General features: G+C 35.6%; 1 protein-coding gene across 2 annotated transcripts in view; it reads right to left on the bottom strand.

Annotated features, from left to right (window-relative positions):
- Positions 1-6,152, bottom strand: part of map1ab (microtubule-associated protein 1Ab) — a 91,607-nt gene that overhangs the window by 25,224 nt on the left and 60,231 nt on the right. Inside the window, exon 1 of one of the 2 annotated variants that reach the window (XM_055009396.1) lies at positions 4,224-4,277. The exons of the other annotated variant lie outside the window; for it this stretch is intronic. The gene's annotated coding sequence lies outside the window, so the exon portion shown is untranslated. Of the gene's footprint in view, positions 1-4,223; positions 4,278-6,152 lie in introns of those variants that run through there. 2 annotated transcript variants of the gene reach the window in all.

Genomic DNA, 6,152 nt, shown 5'->3' on the forward strand with positions numbered 1-6,152 from the left:
AAGACCTGACATACAAACTAAGCACAAGGTTAAAAATGGACTCTCAGCTTCATACAGTACGCATATTATTATACTATACTATATGATCCTCGGTTTATCATGTTGTATAACTTTTTAGGCTCATGAAATGCTTTTAAATAAGGTTTAAAAATCAAGACTGGTCATCTTTGTACCAAACAATGCAAGGTTGGTCCCTGCCATGCAAGAACTGTGAAGTGAGAATTCAGCAGAGGGTTTTAGGTGGTTGTAGGCAAGTGAAGGTTCGGGCTGCGAGTTAGTCATCCCTCCTACTGAGGATCTGAACAGCAGTAATGACGTTTGCATTTTTCATTCCTCTTTTATCTATCACTTGTACTTTCAACTGGGTCTATGGATGCATGACCGCACTATGCTGTATACCATAAAGTTGGGCCATCATCAGACGTGGGTGTCGTGTTTAATCACAGCCAGTATTTGTGTTACTTTTCAGCTCAATATATCCAAATACATATGTTGTTGCAGTATATGTGTCTATGAATGTATGCCGTCAAACATCATCATTATCATCGCTCAGCACGATTTTACTGCCATTTACAAAAATCATGGCATAAACCTAAATGCACCTCAGATCGCCATATTTCTAAACAGGCAAGTTAACTTATAATGTTGTATACTGCTTAAATAAGTCCTGTAGAGATACACAGAGCTGGACTCTGATAATTTAAAGGTGCTGTATGTAAGTATTTTATTTAGAGTTAAGTTGCTACTAGCCAGTTAGCCCTGGCTCATCTTGTCTGGTGTTTCCCATCTGTAGGCTGACCAGGATGTTGTGACGTCCTCAGTGTCATTTGGCTGCCTCTCTAGTGAGTCTCTGATCTTGTAGACCAGGAGTGTCAAACATAAGGCCCATGGGCCAAAACTGACCCATCAGAAGGTCCAATCCGGCCCGAGGGACGACTTTGCAACAGTGTAAAAATTACAGAGACAACATTAACTGCAATTCTTCAATAATGTAACTGCTATTGTAAATTAATCCACTGTACTGCCACAACTTTTATATATTTTTTATGTATAAATTTTATACATTTACAAGGCAGGGGGATAATTTTACGTTCTTCCTGTACAGGCTGTCAGAATTACTACACAATGTAAATGTGAATGTAAATTTAAAGTAATTTCTAGATCTTGATAAGTTGTTTTGATCATAAAGTAAAATACAACCACAGGGATTTTTTTTTAAAAAAAGAAAAAAAAAAAAAGACTATTCAAAATCAAAAAAGTAACCGTGCAAAAAATTCAATGTAGAAATGCATCTTAAAAGAGCATTTCCTGTTTCAGGGACTGAAGTTTTGCACAAATATTGCTCAAGCTGTCAAAAATGAGGTTATCCCTCACATTGTGATTTCATTGGCAACACAGATTGTTCCTCAGCTGCACCACAGAAAACCTACCCAGTAAATTAGCCTTCTTCTTAAAGCCTGTGTGCATTTACCACTCATCTTAATTCCAGATGTGAACAATATACTGCAGCACTGAACCTGTGTGACTGAATGTTTTGTGCCTTTGTAGATAAACTGTGACCTATCAGTTGTAATGTATAAATGATAAACTGAGGCATAATATTATTGAAACTGCACTTACTTTTCTGAAGAAAGGGAAAAATTTTAAGTTGTCATTTATAGGTTATTATGCTGTGATTTTACTGGTCCGGCTGACTTGAGATCAAATTGGGTTGTAGGTGGCCCCTGAACTAAAATGAGTTTGACATCCCTGTTGCAGACAAACTCTAATTCCACCATCTTGGACTACAGCTGGAGATGAGAGACTCGGTGGAGAGGCAGCTGAATAACACTGATATCATCATCCTGGATGTCTGTACTGAATTTAATGCCACTACATCACATAGCTGTTTATCAAAAAGACAAAAGTGGTGGACTGACTGGTCATGGAGCCACACCATGGACTTTATTTACTGTTCATATTAGTATCTATGTACGCAGGACATTGACGAATGCCGAATTTATGTACAAGCACTGTCAAATTTCATACTTCTAAAATAATGAATGTATTCAGAATTGCTGTCAAATGTGCAAGATTGGTGAATGTTTCAATGACTTAAGTAAAGGTGGGAATCGACTTCTCTCTGCAGCGTCTCAGATATGACCTGATTAATCACACCTAGACAATGTTCCCTGTAATTGTTCATGAGTCTGAGCAAATACACAAACTCCCTGAGCGTTCCTTGGACCACTGTGAGCAACATCAGACGTGTGCACTGTGGTCACACCAGCATCACATCCATTCAAGTTACATGGTTCATTAAAAGAATCAAATTACAGCATTTACATTTCTGTTAAAACACTTTGTCAACAGGAGCCAGTTGAAGGCTGCAGTGATTTTAGTGACACTACAATGTATAAGAGTGAAGTTATTGAATATTTGTCTCTCTTTACTGTTGCAGTGGTTTTGCAAATTGCAGACGGACCCTGTTCACTCCATAGACACCAATGTTATTCCTGTAGCTTGAAAGACAGCTACTTTTGATAAAACTGGGCTTGTAGCACATTGTCTGCCTTGCAACAATGGGAAAGAGGCACTGTTTATGTTTTGACAACCTATATCTAATGAGTTATTGATGCTGGAAGTCCGAATCTGTGAATATCTTTCCAACTTTACTGAACTTGGGGCCACTACCACCTAAGGAGTGATATAATTTTGAAAAAAGCATTTAGCCATACTTAAAGCTTTAAGTGCTTTATTAACACGGAACTAAAAATTTTGTATTGTTTTATTATCACAGGTTCTGTCTGAAAAGAGGTGGCATCATTTTAAACAGTGAAATCAAACTAACAAAACGTAATGACCAACCAGTGAGTAATACTGGATTCTGCAAAAACATAAACAACTTTTTTTTTTTTAAATCTAAATCTTATGTTAACACAGTTAATGTATTAACTTATTTTTGTGTGTATGCATGTATTTATTGATTTATTTAGTACTGTTAACATATCAGAGTTCTGAGTGAATTTTTCTTAAGATAGGCAAAGGCCATTTATTGATTACATATAGGCTGTTAAATGTTTATTAAAAACTAAAAAGCATTTAAAAAAAACAACTTAGGCATTTATTGAGTCACTAAAATACTGTAGAGTACAGACCACATCAGCATGATTATAAGCATCCTCTGGTAAATGAACAACCAGATACTGATGTCTCTCACCATATGGACTTCAGGAGATGACTGGGGGATGATAAACTGTGACCTACTGGTTGGGTTCTCTCTGTTCTCATGTTTCTTACATGTTTGTCCCCTGACAGCCGGGTCCTAATGTTTTTTGAGCAACACACCATATTATGACGTTTTTACAATGATGGTTCTACTATGGAACCAGTTTGACATGTTCAGGTGTTCTTTGTGTGAAAACTCAGAGATTTCAGGGATCAGAAGGTGGTTTTCAACTTTCTTTGTTAACTTTCTGCTTCAACTTTAAATTAAATTTCCTTCACTAAGCCAGCCCTCTGGACTTCCAGTAAGCTGTGTTCCTATTGGCTGTCCAGGTGGCTGCTTGGTGTTATCAGGAACACCTGAGCAGCTCAGTGTCTTCCTGCTTTATTTAGCTGCAGACAAACATTTCCTCTGCTTCTGTTCACCACTGAACTGGGTTTGGCTCCATTGCTTTAGTTTGTTCTTTAGGCGTTGGCTTGAAGCTTCCAGCAGTAAAATCATCTTTAATGTGTTTCTTGGTGTGTTTTAGGGCTTTGTACTGGATAGTTGTCTTGGTAAATGTGGTTCTTTAGCCACAGTTAACACATGGTGCTAATGTGCGCAGTGATTAGTGGATTTGGTGCAGCTGAGTTGTGTCTTTATCTTGACTGTAGTGAGTCTTTAGAGGTTTTTGGTCAGACACATTCTGAATTCTTGTTTGTGAAGCAACGTTGGTTGTCCAGAAGGTAAGAGTTCCTGTCCTGATTCTCTGTTCTCAGGTTCTCTGGTAGGCTGCAGGAGAGTTTAGCGTTTGGGTTGTACTAGTTTGGTTTTTGTATGGTTTCATTTGGACGACTATCTTGAGGCCTCCATGTGGTTTAGTGAGGTTTTCTGGAACAGTTCTACATAGCAACCTGCAGCAGAAGAGACTTTGAGAGTTTTTAGGAAGTTCTGGAGACTAGACTTTAGAGCAGCAGAACCATTTGTCAGCAGTTTGAGCAGGAGAAGGTGAGCTTCAGAGTAGAAATGAGACGGAAACCTTCTTGACCCGTGTGGTGAGGTCTTGTACGAAGAGTTTGAGCAGGTTGTGAAGAGTCTGTAGTTCTTTGGTCTGAAAGCACAAGAAGAGTCGACTCATTAAAGGAGAAAACAGGAGATATTGTTGGTTCTTCTGTTGCTCTGCAGTTTCCTTAGACTGAATATCAAGTTTATATTTTAAATGATTTCCCATGTGAGCCCAAGAACACTTCAATAAACTCCCTCCATCCCCTGGACACAACATATTTTATTACGATGTTAAATCTTTTTTTTTTTTTAATGTTTTTGAGTTTTAATCATAGTTTTAGCGTAGTTTTTTCTCTTTCCTTGTTTAGTTTTGTCATCTGTGTAAAAGGTGCTAAACAAATAAAGCTGAACTGATAAACTGAATAATTGACTAACTCATGATTGTGACAACAGAAGTATTTTCATTGTGATTTAAGGGTTTGTTTCATTTTTAAGGTTGGGGTTAAAATCTTGACAGAAAAAAAGAGATTAAAGAAATAAACTAAAGTAAAAAAGCAATTAAATCAAAGGAAAAAAACATTTAATATAATAAAACTTTTAAAAAGAAAATTAAACATTAAATACAATTAAATTATATTAGACAAAATATTTAATTAGATAATTAAGTAGAAGATACAAACATGTAATTATGAAATTAAACAAAAAATTGTAAACATAAATATTAAACATTAAACATGAAATATTTTAGATAATTAAACATTTAAAAAAATACAATTAAACAAGAATATTACACATTTAGAAAATATAAAACATTTAATTAGATTATTAAACCTTTACAAGTCAAAACATTTAATTAAAAACTTAAATGTTTAATTAGAAAATTAAATCTTAAAGACAATAAAACTTTAAATAGGAATTAAACAGAAAATACAAGGAAGCATTAAAAAAGAGAATTAAACATTAAAAGGTGGTAAAACATTTAAAAAGAAAAACCTTAACAAAGATTTAATCAAAAAAATAAACATTGGGAAAGAAAAGGAAATTTTTCAAACAAGCCGATAAAACATTTGAAAAAACAACAATTAAACATTAAAAAGACAAAATATTTCGAAATCAGATCAGACATTAGAACAAAAGAAAAGGTGAGAAAAGAGCAAAACTAAATATTTAAGAAGAATCAAAGTAAAGATAAAACCTTTGAAAAGGCACCAGTTAGACTTCAGAAGATCAAATTAAACAGAGGAGACAATAAAACGATCAAAAAGAGCAAAAACAGATAAAGGCCTTAAAGTGTTTTCTAGTCTGAAATGAAAATATGAAGTTGTTTCTTCAAACATTTCCTCTTTCTATGTTCTTGGTTTGATTGTGGACAGATTTACTAAGAACTCATTTCAGAAAACTGCTTTCCAGATAAAGTCTACTAGTAGTTGAAGGCATCGATCAAACTGTTACCTTCTGATCGCCACAAACTTTACTGTTCAATGAAGAGAATCAAAGTTTGTTGAGGATTTCTAAAAAACCCACAGGTGAAGGTCTGAGAAGAACTCAGATGGATGGTCTAAATGTGAAATCAAGACTCATGGTCACAAGTTTTAAGGCTTCTGTTAACTAGAAAGTTCAAACTAACAGAGACGTACTGAGAAACTTTTAAGATTTCAGTCCTCAGACTGTCTGAAGGTTCAAATGAACAGAGAACTACTCAGGAACTTAGAAGATATCAGTCCTTGGACTGTCTGAAGGTTCAAACTAACAGAGAACTACTGTGGGACTTAGAAAATTTCAGCCCTCAGACTGTGTGAAAGCTCAGGTCCTGAGGACTCGGGAGGTCTGGAGGCTTTGGAAAGTCTTGGAACTGAGGGTTCAACCCTCCAGCACAAAGGCTGAAGTCCAACCTCCTGAGAAAAACGGTCGAGACAAGACTCGAGTTAAAAAAAAAGTTGAAAACGACGAAAAATAGATGATA

The sequence above is a fragment of the Amphiprion ocellaris genome, chromosome 3 (assembly GCF_022539595.1).
Source record: "Amphiprion ocellaris isolate individual 3 ecotype Okinawa chromosome 3, ASM2253959v1, whole genome shotgun sequence".
Taxonomy (NCBI): Eukaryota; Metazoa; Chordata; class Actinopteri; family Pomacentridae; genus Amphiprion; species Amphiprion ocellaris.